Source organism: Durio zibethinus, chromosome 8, assembly GCF_047325235.1.
Source record: "Durio zibethinus cultivar Kanyao isolate XHJ-2024 chromosome 8, ASM4732523v1, whole genome shotgun sequence".
NCBI classification, from domain to species: Eukaryota; Viridiplantae; Streptophyta; class Magnoliopsida; order Malvales; family Malvaceae; genus Durio; species Durio zibethinus.
The window spans coordinates 3,045,216-3,058,665 of NC_143169.1; the positions used below are offsets into that span (position 1 = coordinate 3,045,216).

Consider the following 13,450-nt stretch of genomic DNA (forward strand, 5'->3'; position numbering starts at 1 on the left):
TCACTTCTTGCGCAAATTATGTATCCGACCCTTCCTTTCCCGTGCGTTGCTCGACGTGTCACACGCGAGCCCCCGTCCAAAAGATTACGCAATACGCCAAGAAGAGGGGGTTCATCGATTTCTCAACCCGTCATCGATTAATCGCCGCGAACGGTAATCGGCGAGCAAACGATTAAGTATGCAGTAATTGCGACGGACGGATACCAAAAACTAAAAAGAACGTGAGGTGCTGCGAACGGCAATCAACGAACAAGCCCAAGTGCCTGCACGGCAATAAACGACGGAAGAATACCGAAAATTAAAAAGAACGAGGAGTGCAACACGAGGACTTCCCAGGAGGTCACCCATCCTAGTACTACTCTCGCCCAAGCACGCTTAACTGCGGAGTTCTGATGGGATCCGGTGCTTTAGTGCTGGTATGATCGCACCCGTCACTTCTTGCGCAAATTATGTATAAGACCCTTCCTTTCCCGTGCGTTGCTCGACGTGTCACACGCGAGCCCCCGTCCAAAAGATTACGCAATACGCCAAGAAGAGGGGGTTCATCGATTTCTCAACCCGTCATCGATTAATCGCCGCGAACGGTAATCGGCGAGCAAACGATTAAGTATGCAGTAATTGTGACGGACGGATACCAAAAACTAAAAAGAACGTGAGGTGCTGCGAACGGCAATCAACGAACAAGCCCAAGTGCCCGCACGGCAATAAACGACGGAAGAATACCGAAAATTAAAAAGAACGAGGAGTGCAACACGAGGACTTCCCAGGAGGTCACCCATCCTAGTACTATTCTCGCCCAAGCACGCTTAACTGCGGAGTTCTGATGGGATCCGGTGCTTTAGTGCTGGTATGATCGCACCCGTCACTTCTTGCGCAAATTATGTATCCGACCCTTCCTTTCCCGTGCGTTGCTCGACGTGTCACACGCGAGCCCCCGTCCAAAAGATTACGCAATACGCCAAGAAGAGGGGGTTCATCGATTTCTCAACCCGTCATCGATTAATCGCCGCGAACGGTAATCGGCGAGCAAACGATTAAGTATGCAGTAATTGCGACGGACGGATACCAAAAACTAAAAAGAACGTGAGGTGCTGCGAACGGCAATCAACGAACAAGCCCAAGTGCCCGCACGGCAATAAACGACGGAAGAATACCGAAAATTAAAAAGAACGAGGAGTGCAACACGAGGACTTCCCAGGAGGTCACCCATCCTAGTACTACTCTCGCCCAAGCACGCTTAACTGCGGAGTTCTGATGGGATCCGGTGCTTTAGTGCTGGTATGATCGCACCCGTCACTTCTTGCGCAAATTATGTATCCGACCCTTCCTTTCCCGTGCGTTGCTCGACGTGTCACACGCGAGCCCCCGTCCAAAAGATTACGCAATACGCCAAGAAGAGGGGGTTCATCGATTTCTCAACCCGTCATCGATTAATCGCCGCGAACGGTAATCGGCGAGCAAACGATTAAGTATGCAGTAATTGCGACGGACGGATACCAAAAACTAAAAAGAACGTGAGGTGCTGCGAACGGCAATCAACGAACAAGCCCAAGTGCCTGCACGGCAATAAACGACGGAAGAATACCGAAAATTAAAAAGAACGAGGAGTGCAACACGAGGACTTCCCAGGAGGTCACCCATCCTAGTACTACTCTCGCCCAAGCACGCTTAACTGCGGAGTTCTGATGGGATCCGGTGCTTTAGTGCTGGTATGATCGCACCCGTCACTTCTTGCGCAAATTATGTATCCGACCCTTCCTTTCCCGTGCGTTGCTCGACGTGTCACACGCGAGCCCCCGTCCAAAAGATTACGCAATACGCCAAGAAGAGGGGGTTCATCGATTTCTCAACCCGTCATCGATTAATCGCCGCGAACGGTAATCGGCGAGCAAACGATTAAGTATGCAGTAATTGCGACGGACGGATACCAAAAACTAAAAAGAACGTGAGGTGCTGCGAACGGCAATCAACGAACAAGCCCAAGTGCCTGCACGGCAATAAACGACGGAAGAATACCGAAAATTAAAAAGAACGAGGAGTGCAACACGAGGACTTCCCAGGAGGTCACCCATCCTAGTACTACTCTCGCCCAAGCACGCTTAACTGCGGAGTTCCGATGGGATCCGGTGCTTTAGTGCTGGTATGATCGCACCCGTCACTTCTTGCGCAAATTATGTATCCGACCCTTCCTTTCCCGTGCGTTGCTCGACGTGTCACACGCGAGCCCCCGTCCAAAAGATTACGCAATACGCCAAGAAGAGGGGGTTCATCGATTTCTCAACCCGTCATCGATTAATCGCCGCGAACGGTAATCGGCGAGCAAACGATTAAGTATGCAGTAATTGCGACGGACGGATACCAAAAACTAAAAAGAACGTGAGGTGCTGCGAACGGCAATCAACGAACAAGCCCAAGTGCCTGCACGGCAATAAACGACGGAAGAATACCGAAAATTAAAAAGAACGAGGAGTGCAACACGAGGACTTCCCAGGAGGTCACCCATCCTAGTACTACTCTCGCCCAAGCACGCTTAACTGCGGAGTTCCGATGGGATCCGGTGCTTTAGTGCTGGTATGATCGCACCCGTCACTTCTTGCGCAAATTATGTATCCGACCCTTCCTTTCCCGTGCGTTGCTCGACGTGTCACACGCGAGCCCCCGTCCAAAAGATTACGCAATACGCCAAGAAGAGGGGGTTCATCGATTTCTCAACCCGTCATCGATTAATCGCCGCGAACGGTAATCGGCGAGCAAACGATTAAGTATGCAGTAATTGCGACGGACGGATACCAAAAACTAAAAAGAACGTGAGGTGCTGCGAACGGCAATCAACGAACAAGCCCAAGTGCCTGCACGGCAATAAACGACGGAAGAATACCGAAAATTAAAAAGAACGAGGAGTGCAACACGAGGACTTCCCAGGAGGTCACCCATCCTAGTACTACTCTCGCCCAAGCACGCTTAACTGCGAAGTTCTGATTGGATCCGGTGCTTTAGTGCTGGTATGATCGCACCCGTCACTTCTTGCGCAAATTATGTATCCGACCCTTCCTTTCCCGTGCGTTGCTCGACGTGTCACACGCGAGCCCCCGTCCAAAAGATTACGCAATACGCCAAGAAGAGGGGGTTCATCGATTTCTCAACCCGTCATCGATTAATCGCCGCGAACGGTAATCGGCGAGCAAACGATTAAGTATGCAGTAATTGCGACGGACGGATACCAAAAACTAAAAAGAACGTGAGGTGCTGCGAACGGCAATCAACGAACAAGCCCAAGTGCCTGCACGGCAATAAACGACGGAAGAATACCGAAAATTAAAAAGAACGAGGAGTGCAACACGAGGACTTCCCAGGAGGTCACCCATCCTAGTACTACTCTCGCCCAAGCACGCTTAACTGCGGAGTTCTGATGGGATCCGGTGCTTTAGTGCTGGTATGATCGCACCCGTCACTTCTTGCGCAAATTATGTATAAGACCCTTCCTTTCCCGTGCGTTGCTCGACGTGTCACACGCGAGCCCCCGTCCAAAAGATTACGCAATACGCCAAGAAGAGGGGGTTCATCGATTTCTCAACCCGTCATCGATTAATCGCCGCGAACGGTAATCGGCGAGCAAACGATTAAGTATGCAGTAATTGCGACGGACGGATACCAAAAACTAAAAAGAACGTGAGGTGCTGCGAACGGCAATCAACGAACAAGCCCAAGTGCCCGCACGGCAATAAACGACGGAAGAATACCGAAAATTAAAAAGAACGAGGAGTGCAACACGAGGACTTCCCAGGAGGTCACCCATCCTAGTACTATTCTCGCCCAAGCACGCTTAACTGCGGAGTTCTGATGGGATCCGGTGCTTTAGTGCTGGTATGATCGCACCCGTCACTTCTTGCGCAAATTATGTATCCGACCCTTCCTTTCCCGTGCGTTGCTCGACGTGTCACACGCGAGCCCCCGTCCAAAAGATTACGCAATACGCCAAGAAGAGGGGGTTCATCGATTTCTCAACCCGTCATCGATTAATCGCCGCGAACGGTAATCGGCGAGCAAACGATTAAGTATGCAGTAATTGCGACGGACGGATACCAAAAACTGAAAAGAACGTGAGGTGCTGCGAACGGCAATCAACGAACAAGCCCAAGTGCCCGCACGGCAATAAACGACGGAAGAATACCGAAAATTAAAAAGAACGAGGAGTGCAACACGAGGACTTCCCAGGAGGTCACCCATCCTAGTACTACTCTCGCCCAAGCACGCTTAACTGCGAAGTTCTGATGGGATCCGGTGCTTTAGTGCTGGTATGATCGCACCCGTCACTTCTTGCGCAAATTATGTATCCGACCCTTCCTTTCCCGTGCGTTGCTCGACGTGTCACACGCGAGCCCCCGTCCAAAAGATTACGCAATACGCCAAGAAGAGGGGGTTCATCGATTTCTCAACCCGTCATCGATTAATCGCCGCGAACGGTAATCGGCGAGCAAACGATTAAGTATGCAGTAATTGCGACGGACGGATACCAAAAACTAAAAAGAACGTGAGGTGCTGCGAACGGCAATCAACGAACAAGCCCAAGTGCCTGCACGGCAATAAACGACGGAAGAATACCGAAAATTAAAAAGAACGAGGAGTGCAACACGAGGACTTCCCAGGAGGTCACCCATCCTAGTACTACTCTCGCCCAAGCACGCTTAACTGCGGAGTTCTGATGGGATCCGGTGCTTTAGTGCTGGTATGATCGCACCCGTCACTTCTTGCGCAAATTATGTATCCGACCCTTCCTTTCCCGTGCGTTGCTCGACGTGTCACACGCGAGCCCCCGTCCAAAAGATTACGCAATACGCCAAGAAGAGGGGGTTCATCGATTTCTCAACCCGTCATCGATTAATCGCCGCGAACGGTAATCGGCGAGCAAACGATTAAGTATGCAGTAATTGCGACGGACGGATACCAAAAACTAAAAAGAACGTGAGGTGCTGCGAACGGCAATCAACGAACAAGCCCAAGTGCCCGCACGGCAATAAACGACGGAAGAATACCGAAAATTAAAAAGAACGAGGAGTGCAACACGAGGACTTCCCAGGAGGTCACCCATCCTAGTACTACTCTCGCCCAAGCACGCTTAACTGCGGAGTTCTGATGGGATCCGGTGCTTTAGTGCTGGTATGATCGCACCCGTCACTTCTTGCGCAAATTATGTATCCGACCCTTCCTTTCCCGTGCGTTGCTCGACGTGTCACACGCGAGCCCCCGTCCAAAAGATTACGCAATACGCCAAGAAGAGGGGGTTCATCGATTTCTCAACCCGTCATCGATTAATCGCCGCGAACGGTAATCGGCGAGCAAACGATTAAGTATGCAGTAATTGCGACGGACGGATACCAAAAACTAAAAAGAACGTGAGGTGCTGCGAACGGCAATCAACGAACAAGCCCAAGTGCCCGCACGGCAATAAACGACGGAAGAATACCGAAAATTAAAAAGAACGAGGAGTGCAACACGAGGACTTCCCAGGAGGTCACCCATCCTAGTACTACTCTCGCCCAAGCACGCTTAACTGCGGAGTTCTGATGGGATCCGGTGCTTTAGTGCTGGTATGATCGCACCCGTCACTTCTTGCGCAAATTATGTATCCGACCCTTCCTTTCCCGTGCGTTGCTCGACGTGTCACACGCGAGCCCCCGTCCAAAAGATTACGCAATACGCCAAGAAGAGGGGGTTCATCGATTTCTCAACCCGTCATCGATTAATCGCCGCGAACGGTAATCGGCGAGCAAACGATTAAGTATGCAGTAATTGCGACGGACGGATACCAAAAACTAAAAAGAACGTGAGGTGCTGCGAACGGCAATCAACGAACAAGCCCAAGTGCCCGCACGGCAATAAACGACGGAAGAATACCGAAAATTAAAAAGAACGAGGAGTGCAACACGAGGACTTCCCAGGATGTCACCCATCCTAGTACTACTCTCGCCCAAGCACGCTTAACTGCGGAGTTCTGATGGGATCCGGTGCTTTAGTGCTGGTATGATCGCACCCGTCACTTCTTGCGCAAATTATGTATCCGACCCTTCCTTTCCCGTGCGTTGCTCGACGTGTCACACGCGAGCCCCCGTCCAAAAGATTACGCAATACGCCAAGAAGAGGGGGTTCATCGATTTCTCAACCCGTCATCGATTAATCGCCGCGAACGGTAATCGGCGAGCAAACGATTAAGTATGCAGTAATTGCGACGGACGGATACCAAAAACTAAAAAGAACGTGAGGTGCTGCGAACGGCAATCAACGAACAAGCCCAAGTGCCCGCACGGCAATAAACGACGGAAGAATACCGAAAATTAAAAAGAACGAGGAGTGCAACACGAGGACTTCCCAGGAGGTCACCCATCCTAGTACTACTCTCGCCCAAGCACGCTTAACTGCGGAGTTCTGATGGGATCCGGTGCTTTAGTGCTGGTATGATCGCACCCGTCACTTCTTGCGCAAATTATGTATCCGACCCTTCCTTTCCCGTGCGTTGCTCGACGTGTCACACGCGAGCCCCCGTCCAAAAGATTACGCAATACGCCAAGAAGAGGGGGTTCATCGATTTCTCAACCCGTCATCGATTAATCGCCGCGAACGGTAATCGGCGAGCAAACGATTAAGTATGCAGTAATTGCGACGGACGGATACCAAAAACTAAAAAGAACGTGAGGTGCTGCGAACGGCAATCAACGAACAAGCCCAAGTGCCCGCACGGCAATAAACGACGGAAGAATACCGAAAATTAAAAAGAACGAGGAGTGCAACACGAGGACTTCCCAGGAGGTCACCCATCCTAGTACTACTCTCGCCCAAGCACGCTTAACTGCGGAGTTCTGATGGGATCCGGTGCTTTAGTGCTGGTATGATCGCACCCGTCACTTCTTGCGCAAATTATGTATCCGACCCTTCCTTTCCCGTGCGTTGCTCGACGTGTCACACGCGAGCCCCCGTCCAAAAGATTACGCAATACGCCAAGAAGAGGGGGTTCATCGATTTCTCAACCCGTCATCGATTAATCGCCGCGAACGGTAATCGGCGAGCAAACGATTAAGTATGCAGTAATTGCGACGGACGGATACCAAAAACTAAAAAGAACGTGAGGTGCTGCGAACGGCAATCAACGAACAAGCCCAAGTGCCCGCACGGCAATAAACGACGGAAGAATACCGAAAATTAAAAAGAACGAGGAGTGCAACACGAGGACTTCCCAGGAGGTCACCCATCCTAGTACTACTCTCGCCCAAGCACGCTTAACTGCGGAGTTCTGATGGGATCCGGTGCTTTAGTGCTGGTATGATCGCACCCGTCACTTCTTGCGCAAATTATGTATCCGACCCTTCCTTTCCCGTGCGTTGCTCGACGTGTCACACGCGAGCCCCCGTCCAAAAGATTACGCAATACGCCAAGAAGAGGGGGTTCATCGATTTCTCAACCCGTCATCGATTAATCGCCGCGAACGGTAATCGGCGAGCAAACGATTAAGTATGCAGTAATTGCGACGGACGGATACCAAAAACTAAAAAGAACGTGAGGTGCTGCGAACGGCAATCAACGAACAAGCCCAAGTGCCCGCACGGCAATAAACGACGGAAGAATACCGAAAATTAAAAAGAACGAGGAGTGCAACACGAGGACTTCCCAGGAGGTCACCCATCCTAGTACTACTCTCGCCCAAGCACGCTTAACTGCGGAGTTCTGATGGGATCCGGTGCTTTAGTGCTGGTATGATCGCACCCGTCACTTCTTGCGCAAATTATGTATCCGACCCTTCCTTTCCCGTGCGTTGCTCGACGTGTCACACGCGAGCCCCCGTCCAAAAGATTACGCAATACGCCAAGAAGAGGGGGTTCATCGATTTCTCAACCCGTCATCGATTAATCGCCGCGAACGGTAATCGGCGAGCAAACGATTAAGTATGCAGTAATTGCGACGGACGGATACCAAAAACTAAAAAGAACGTGAGGTGCTGCGAACGGCAATCAACGAACAAGCCCAAGTGCCCGCACGGCAATAAACGACGGAAGAATACCGAAAATTAAAAAGAACGAGGAGTGCAACACGAGGACTTCCCAGGAGGTCACCCATCCTAGTACTACTCTCGCCCAAGCACACTTAACTGCGGAGTTCTGATGGGATCCGGTGCTTTAGTGCTGGTATGATCGCACCCGTCACTTCTTGCGCAAATTATGTATCCGACCCTTCCTTTCCCGTGCGTTGCTCGACGTGTCACACGCGAGCCCCCGTCCAAAAGATTACGCAATACGCCAAGAAGAGGGGGTTCATCGATTTCTCAACCCGTCATCGATTAATCGCCGCGAACGGTAATCGGCGAGCAAACGATTAAGTATGCAGTAATTGCGACGGACGGATACCAAAAACTAAAAAGAACGTGAGGTGCTGCGAACGGCAATCAACGAACAAGCCCAAGTGCCCGCACGGCAATAAACGACGGAAGAATACCGAAAATTAAAAAGAACGAGGAGTGCAACACGAGGACTTCCCAGGAGGTCACCCATCCTAGTACTACTCTCGCCCAAGCACGCTTAACTGCGGAGTTCTGATGGGATCCGGTGCTTTAGTGCTGGTATGATCGCACCCGTCACTTCTTGCGCAAATTATGTATCCGACCCTTCCTTTCCCGTGCGTTGCTCGACGTGTCACACGCGAGCCCCCGTCCAAAAGATTACGCAATACGCCAAGAAGAGGGGGTTCATCGATTTCTCAACCCGTCATCGATTAATCGCCGCGAACGGTAATCGGCGAGCAAACGATTAAGTATGCAGTAATTGCGACGGACGGATACCAAAAACTAAAAAGAACGTGAGGTGCTGCGAACGGCAATCAACGAACAAGCCCAAGTGCCCGCACGGCAATAAACGACGGAAGAATACCGAAAATTAAAAAGAACGAGGAGTGCAACACGAGGACTTCCCAGGAGGTCACCCATCCTAGTACTACTCTCGCCCAAGCACGCTTAACTGCGGAGTTCTGATGGGATCCGGTGCTTTAGTGCTGGTATGATCGCACCCGTCACTTCTTGCGCAAATTATGTATCCGACCCTTCCTTTCCCGTGCGTTGCTCGACGTGTCACACGCGAGCCCCCGTCCAAAAGATTACGCAATACGCCAAGAAGAGGGGGTTCATCGATTTCTCAACCCGTCATCGATTAATCGCCGCGAACGGTAATCGGCGAGCAAACGATTAAGTATGCAGTAATTGCGACGGACGGATACCAAAAACTAAAAAGAACGTGAGGTGCTGCGAACGGCAATCAACGAACAAGCCCAAGTGCCCGCACGGCAATAAACGACGGAAGAATACCGAAAATTAAAAAGAACGAGGAGTGCAACACGAGGACTTCCCAGGAGGTCACCCATCCTAGTACTACTCTCGCCCAAGCACGCTTAACTGCGGAGTTCTGATGGGATCCGGTGCTTTAGTGCTGGTATGATCGCACCCGTCACTTCTTGCGCAAATTATGTATCCGACCCTTCCTTTCCCGTGCGTTGCTCGACGTGTCACACGCGAGCCCCCGTCCAAAAGATTACGCAATACGCCAAGAAGAGGGGGTTCATCGATTTCTCAACCCGTCATCGATTAATCGCCGCGAACGGTAATCGGCGAGCAAACGATTAAGTATGCAGTAATTGCGACGGACGGATACCAAAAACTAAAAAGAACGTGAGGTGCTGCGAACGGCAATCAACGAACAAGCCCAAGTGCCCGCACGGCAATAAACGACGGAAGAATACCGAAAATTAAAAAGAACGAGGAGTGCAACACGAGGACTTCCCAGGAGGTCACCCATCCTAGTACTACTCTCGCCCAAGCACGCTTAACTGCGGAGTTCTGATGGGATCCGGTGCTTTAGTGCTGGTATGATCGCACCCGTCACTTCTTGCGCAAATTATGTATCCGACCCTTCCTTTCCCGTGCGTTGCTCGACGTGTCACACGCGAGCCCCCGTCCAAAAGATTACGCAATACGCCAAGAAGAGGGGGTTCATCGATTTCTCAACCCGTCATCGATTAATCGCCGCGAACGGTAATCGGCGAGCAAACGATTAAGTATGCAGTAATTGCGACGGACGGATACCAAAAACTAAAAAGAACGTGAGGTGCTGCGAACGGCAATCAACGAACAAGCCCAAGTGCCCGCACGGCAATAAACGACGGAAGAATACCGAAAATTAAAAAGAACGAGGAGTGCAACACGAGGACTTCCCAGGAGGTCACCCATCCTAGTACTACTCTCGCCCAAGCACGCTTAACTGCGGAGTTCTGATGGGATCCGGTGCTTTAGTGCTGGTATGATCGCACCCGTCACTTCTTGCGCAAATTATGTATCCGACCCTTCCTTTCCCGTGCGTTGCTCGACGTGTCACACGCGAGCCCCCATCCAAAAGATTACGCAATACGCCAAGAAGAGGGGGTTCATCGATTTCTCAACCCGTCATCGATTAATCGCCGCGAACGGTAATCGGCGAGCAAACGATTAAGTATGCAGTAATTGCGACGGACGGATACCAAAAACTAAAAAGAACGTGAGGTGCTGCGAACGGCAATCAACGAACAAGCCCAAGTGCCTGCACGGCAATAAACGACGGAAGAATACCGAAAATTAAAAAGAACGAGGAGTGCAACACGAGGACTTCCCAGGAGGTCACACATCCTAGTACTACTCTCGCCCAAGCACGCTTAACTGCGGAGTTCTGATGGGATCCGGTGCTTTAGTGCTGGTATGATCGCACCCGTCACTTCTTGCGCAAATTATGTATCCGACCCTTCCTTTCCCGTGCGTTGCTCGACGTGTCACACGCGAGCCCCCGTCCAAAAGATTACGCAATACGCCAAGAAGAGGGGGTTCATCGATTTCTCAACCCGTCATCGATTAATCGCCGCGAACGGTAATCGGCGAGCAAACGATTAAGTATGCAGTAATTGCGACGGACGGATACCAAAAACTAAAAAGAACGTGAGGTGCTGCGAACGGCAATCAACGAACAAGCCCAAGTGCCCGCACGGCAATAAACGACGGAAGAATACCGAAAATTAAAAAGAACGAGGAGTGCAACACGAGGACTTCCCAGGAGGTCACCCATCCTAGTACTACTCTCGCCCAAGCACGCTTAACTGCGGAGTTCTGATGGGATCCGGTGCTTTAGTGCTGGTATGATCGCACCCGTCACTTCTTGCGCAAATTATGTATCCGACCCTTCCTTTCCCGTGCGTTGCTCGACGTGTCACACGCGAGCCCCCGTGCAAAAGATTACGCAATACGCCAAGAAGAGGGGGTTCATCGATTTCTCAACCCGTCATCGATTAATCGCCGCGAACGGTAATCGGCGGGCAAACGATTAAGTATGCAGTAATTGCGACGGACGGATACCAAAAACTAAAAAGAACGTGAGGTGCTGCGAACGGCAATCAACGAACAAGCCCAAGTGCCCGCACGGCAATAAACGACGGAAGAATACCGAAAATTAAAAAGAACGAGGAGTGCAACACGAGGACTTCCCAGGAGGTCACCCATCCTAGTACTACTCTCGCCCAAGCACGCTTAACTGCGGAGTTCTGATGGGATCCGGTGCTTTAGTGCTGGTATGATCGCACCCGTCACTTCTTGCGCAAATTATGTATCCGACCCTTCCTTTCCCGTGCGTTGCTCGACGTGTCACACGCGAGCCCCCGTCCAAAAGATTACGCAATACGCCAAGAAGAGGGGGTTCATCGATTTCTCAACCCGTCATCGATTAATCGCCGCGAACGGTAATCGGCGAGCAAACGATTAAGTATGCAGTAATTACGACGGACGGATACCAAAAACTAAAAAGAACGTGAGGTGCTGCGAACGGCAATCAACGAACAAGCCCAAGTGCCTGCACGGCAATAAACGACGGAAGAATACCGAAAATTAAAAAGAACGAGGAGTGCAACACGAGGACTTCCCAGGAGGTCACCCATCCTAGTACTACTCTCGCCCAAGCACGCTTAACTGCGGAGTTCTGATGGGATCCGGTGCTTTAGTGCTGGTATGATCGCACCCGTCACTTCTTGCGCAAATTATGTATCCGACCCTTCCTTTCCCGTGCGTTGCTCGACGTGTCACACGCGAGCCCCCGTCCAAAAGATTACGCAATACGCCAAGAAGAGGGGGTTCATCGATTTCTCAACCCGTCATCGATTAATCGCCGCGAACGGTAATCGGCGAGCAAACGATTAAGTATGCAGTAATTGCGACGGACGGATACCAAAAACTAAAAAGAACGTGAGGTGCTGCGAACGGCAATCAACGAACAAGCCCAAGTGCCTGCACGGCAATAAACGACGGAAGAATACCGAAAATTAAAAAGAACGAGGAGTGCAACACGAGGACTTCCCAGGAGGTCACCCATCCTAGTACTACTCTCGCCCAAGCACGCTTAACTGCGGAGTTCTGATGGGATCCGGTGCTTTAGTGCTGGTATGATCGCACCCGTCACTTCTTGCGCAAATTATGTATCCGACCCTTCCTTTCCCGTGCGTTGCTCGACGTGTCACACGCGAGCCCCCGTCCAAAAGATTACGCAATACGCCAAGAAGAGGGGGTTCATCGATTTCTCAACCCGTCATCGATTAATCGCCGCGAACGGTAATCGGCGAGCAAACGATTAAGTATGCAGTAATTGCGACGGACGGATACCAAAAACTAAAAAGAACGTGAGGTGCTGCGAACGGCAATCAACGAACAAGCCCAAGTGCCTGCACGGCAATAAACGACGGAAGAATACCGAAAATTAAAAAGAACGAGGAGTGCAACACGAGGACTTCCCAGGAGGTCACCCATCCTAGTACTACTCTCGCCCAAGCACGCTTAACTGCGGAGTTCTGATGGGATCCGGTGCTTTAGTGCTGGTATGATCGCACCCGTCACTTCTTGCGCAAATTATGTATCCGACCCTTCCTTTCCCGTGCGTTGCTCGACGTGTCACACGCGAGCCCCCGTCCAAAAGATTACGCAATACGCCAAGAAGAGGGGGTTCATCGATTTCTCAACCCGTCATCGATTAATCGCCGCGAACGGTAATCGGCGAGCAAACGATTAAGTATGCAGTAATTGCGACGGACGGATACCAAAAACTAAAAAGAACGTGAGGTGCTGCGAACGGCAATCAACGAACAAGCCCAAGTGCCTGCACGGCAATAAACGACGGAAGAATACCGAAAATTAAAAAGAACGAGGAGTGCAACACGAGGACTTCCCAGGAGGTCACCCATCCTAGTACTACTCTCGCCCAAGCACGCTTAACTGCGGAGTTCTGATGGGATCCGGTGCTTTAGTGCTGGTATGATCGCACCCGTCACTTCTTGCGCAAATTATGTATCCGACCCTTCCTTTCCCGTGCGTTGCTCGACGTGTCACACGCGAGCCCCCGTCCAAAAGATTACG

General features: G+C 51.1%; 31 non-coding genes across 31 annotated transcripts; all 31 read right to left on the reverse strand.

The window, feature by feature from the left end:
- Positions 1-311: 311 nt before the first annotated feature.
- Positions 312-430, reverse strand: LOC149517139 (5S ribosomal RNA). The gene has a single exon (XR_016344493.1). It is a non-coding gene; the product is annotated as a 5S ribosomal RNA (ribosomal RNA).
- Positions 431-742: 312 nt separating this feature from the next.
- Positions 743-861, reverse strand: LOC149517140 (5S ribosomal RNA). Its single transcript, XR_016344833.1, has one exon. It is a non-coding gene; the product is annotated as a 5S ribosomal RNA (ribosomal RNA).
- Positions 862-1,173: 312 nt separating this feature from the next.
- LOC149517141 (5S ribosomal RNA) lies at positions 1,174-1,292 on the reverse strand. The gene has a single exon (XR_016344494.1). It is a non-coding gene; the product is annotated as a 5S ribosomal RNA (ribosomal RNA).
- A 312-nt stretch (positions 1,293-1,604) lies between these two features.
- Positions 1,605-1,723, reverse strand: LOC149517142 (5S ribosomal RNA). The gene has a single exon (XR_016344495.1). It is a non-coding gene; the product is annotated as a 5S ribosomal RNA (ribosomal RNA).
- A 312-nt stretch (positions 1,724-2,035) lies between these two features.
- Positions 2,036-2,154, reverse strand: LOC149517143 (5S ribosomal RNA). Its single transcript, XR_016344285.1, has one exon. It is a non-coding gene; the product is annotated as a 5S ribosomal RNA (ribosomal RNA).
- Positions 2,155-2,466: 312 nt separating this feature from the next.
- LOC149517144 (5S ribosomal RNA) lies at positions 2,467-2,585 on the reverse strand. The gene has a single exon (XR_016344286.1). It is a non-coding gene; the product is annotated as a 5S ribosomal RNA (ribosomal RNA).
- A 312-nt stretch (positions 2,586-2,897) lies between these two features.
- Positions 2,898-3,016, reverse strand: LOC149517145 (5S ribosomal RNA). Its single transcript, XR_016344321.1, has one exon. It is a non-coding gene; the product is annotated as a 5S ribosomal RNA (ribosomal RNA).
- Positions 3,017-3,328: 312 nt separating this feature from the next.
- LOC149517146 (5S ribosomal RNA) lies at positions 3,329-3,447 on the reverse strand. Its single transcript, XR_016344496.1, has one exon. It is a non-coding gene; the product is annotated as a 5S ribosomal RNA (ribosomal RNA).
- A 312-nt stretch (positions 3,448-3,759) lies between these two features.
- Positions 3,760-3,878, reverse strand: LOC149517147 (5S ribosomal RNA). Its single transcript, XR_016344834.1, has one exon. It is a non-coding gene; the product is annotated as a 5S ribosomal RNA (ribosomal RNA).
- Positions 3,879-4,190: 312 nt separating this feature from the next.
- Positions 4,191-4,309, reverse strand: LOC149517148 (5S ribosomal RNA). The gene has a single exon (XR_016344293.1). It is a non-coding gene; the product is annotated as a 5S ribosomal RNA (ribosomal RNA).
- A 312-nt stretch (positions 4,310-4,621) lies between these two features.
- LOC149517149 (5S ribosomal RNA) lies at positions 4,622-4,740 on the reverse strand. The gene has a single exon (XR_016344497.1). It is a non-coding gene; the product is annotated as a 5S ribosomal RNA (ribosomal RNA).
- A 312-nt stretch (positions 4,741-5,052) lies between these two features.
- Positions 5,053-5,171, reverse strand: LOC149517150 (5S ribosomal RNA). The gene has a single exon (XR_016344498.1). It is a non-coding gene; the product is annotated as a 5S ribosomal RNA (ribosomal RNA).
- Positions 5,172-5,483: 312 nt separating this feature from the next.
- Positions 5,484-5,602, reverse strand: LOC149517151 (5S ribosomal RNA). Its single transcript, XR_016344499.1, has one exon. It is a non-coding gene; the product is annotated as a 5S ribosomal RNA (ribosomal RNA).
- Positions 5,603-5,914: 312 nt separating this feature from the next.
- LOC149517152 (5S ribosomal RNA) lies at positions 5,915-6,033 on the reverse strand. The gene has a single exon (XR_016344312.1). It is a non-coding gene; the product is annotated as a 5S ribosomal RNA (ribosomal RNA).
- A 312-nt stretch (positions 6,034-6,345) lies between these two features.
- On the reverse strand, positions 6,346-6,464 carry LOC149517153 (5S ribosomal RNA). Its single transcript, XR_016344501.1, has one exon. It is a non-coding gene; the product is annotated as a 5S ribosomal RNA (ribosomal RNA).
- A 312-nt stretch (positions 6,465-6,776) lies between these two features.
- LOC149517154 (5S ribosomal RNA) lies at positions 6,777-6,895 on the reverse strand. The gene has a single exon (XR_016344502.1). It is a non-coding gene; the product is annotated as a 5S ribosomal RNA (ribosomal RNA).
- Positions 6,896-7,207: 312 nt separating this feature from the next.
- On the reverse strand, positions 7,208-7,326 carry LOC149517155 (5S ribosomal RNA). The gene has a single exon (XR_016344503.1). It is a non-coding gene; the product is annotated as a 5S ribosomal RNA (ribosomal RNA).
- Positions 7,327-7,638: 312 nt separating this feature from the next.
- Positions 7,639-7,757, reverse strand: LOC149517156 (5S ribosomal RNA). The gene has a single exon (XR_016344504.1). It is a non-coding gene; the product is annotated as a 5S ribosomal RNA (ribosomal RNA).
- Positions 7,758-8,069: 312 nt separating this feature from the next.
- Positions 8,070-8,188, reverse strand: LOC149517157 (5S ribosomal RNA). Its single transcript, XR_016344835.1, has one exon. It is a non-coding gene; the product is annotated as a 5S ribosomal RNA (ribosomal RNA).
- A 312-nt stretch (positions 8,189-8,500) lies between these two features.
- Positions 8,501-8,619, reverse strand: LOC149517158 (5S ribosomal RNA). The gene has a single exon (XR_016344505.1). It is a non-coding gene; the product is annotated as a 5S ribosomal RNA (ribosomal RNA).
- Positions 8,620-8,931: 312 nt separating this feature from the next.
- Positions 8,932-9,050, reverse strand: LOC149517159 (5S ribosomal RNA). The gene has a single exon (XR_016344506.1). It is a non-coding gene; the product is annotated as a 5S ribosomal RNA (ribosomal RNA).
- A 312-nt stretch (positions 9,051-9,362) lies between these two features.
- LOC149517160 (5S ribosomal RNA) lies at positions 9,363-9,481 on the reverse strand. Its single transcript, XR_016344507.1, has one exon. It is a non-coding gene; the product is annotated as a 5S ribosomal RNA (ribosomal RNA).
- A 312-nt stretch (positions 9,482-9,793) lies between these two features.
- LOC149517161 (5S ribosomal RNA) lies at positions 9,794-9,912 on the reverse strand. The gene has a single exon (XR_016344508.1). It is a non-coding gene; the product is annotated as a 5S ribosomal RNA (ribosomal RNA).
- A 312-nt stretch (positions 9,913-10,224) lies between these two features.
- Positions 10,225-10,343, reverse strand: LOC149517162 (5S ribosomal RNA). The gene has a single exon (XR_016344509.1). It is a non-coding gene; the product is annotated as a 5S ribosomal RNA (ribosomal RNA).
- Positions 10,344-10,655: 312 nt separating this feature from the next.
- On the reverse strand, positions 10,656-10,774 carry LOC149517163 (5S ribosomal RNA). Its single transcript, XR_016344310.1, has one exon. It is a non-coding gene; the product is annotated as a 5S ribosomal RNA (ribosomal RNA).
- Positions 10,775-11,086: 312 nt separating this feature from the next.
- LOC149517164 (5S ribosomal RNA) lies at positions 11,087-11,205 on the reverse strand. The gene has a single exon (XR_016344510.1). It is a non-coding gene; the product is annotated as a 5S ribosomal RNA (ribosomal RNA).
- Positions 11,206-11,517: 312 nt separating this feature from the next.
- Positions 11,518-11,636, reverse strand: LOC149517165 (5S ribosomal RNA). Its single transcript, XR_016344512.1, has one exon. It is a non-coding gene; the product is annotated as a 5S ribosomal RNA (ribosomal RNA).
- Positions 11,637-11,948: 312 nt separating this feature from the next.
- LOC149517166 (5S ribosomal RNA) lies at positions 11,949-12,067 on the reverse strand. The gene has a single exon (XR_016344513.1). It is a non-coding gene; the product is annotated as a 5S ribosomal RNA (ribosomal RNA).
- A 312-nt stretch (positions 12,068-12,379) lies between these two features.
- Positions 12,380-12,498, reverse strand: LOC149517167 (5S ribosomal RNA). The gene has a single exon (XR_016344514.1). It is a non-coding gene; the product is annotated as a 5S ribosomal RNA (ribosomal RNA).
- A 312-nt stretch (positions 12,499-12,810) lies between these two features.
- LOC149517168 (5S ribosomal RNA) lies at positions 12,811-12,929 on the reverse strand. Its single transcript, XR_016344515.1, has one exon. It is a non-coding gene; the product is annotated as a 5S ribosomal RNA (ribosomal RNA).
- A 312-nt stretch (positions 12,930-13,241) lies between these two features.
- LOC149517169 (5S ribosomal RNA) lies at positions 13,242-13,360 on the reverse strand. The gene has a single exon (XR_016344516.1). It is a non-coding gene; the product is annotated as a 5S ribosomal RNA (ribosomal RNA).
- Between the last annotated feature and the right edge of the window lie 90 nt (positions 13,361-13,450).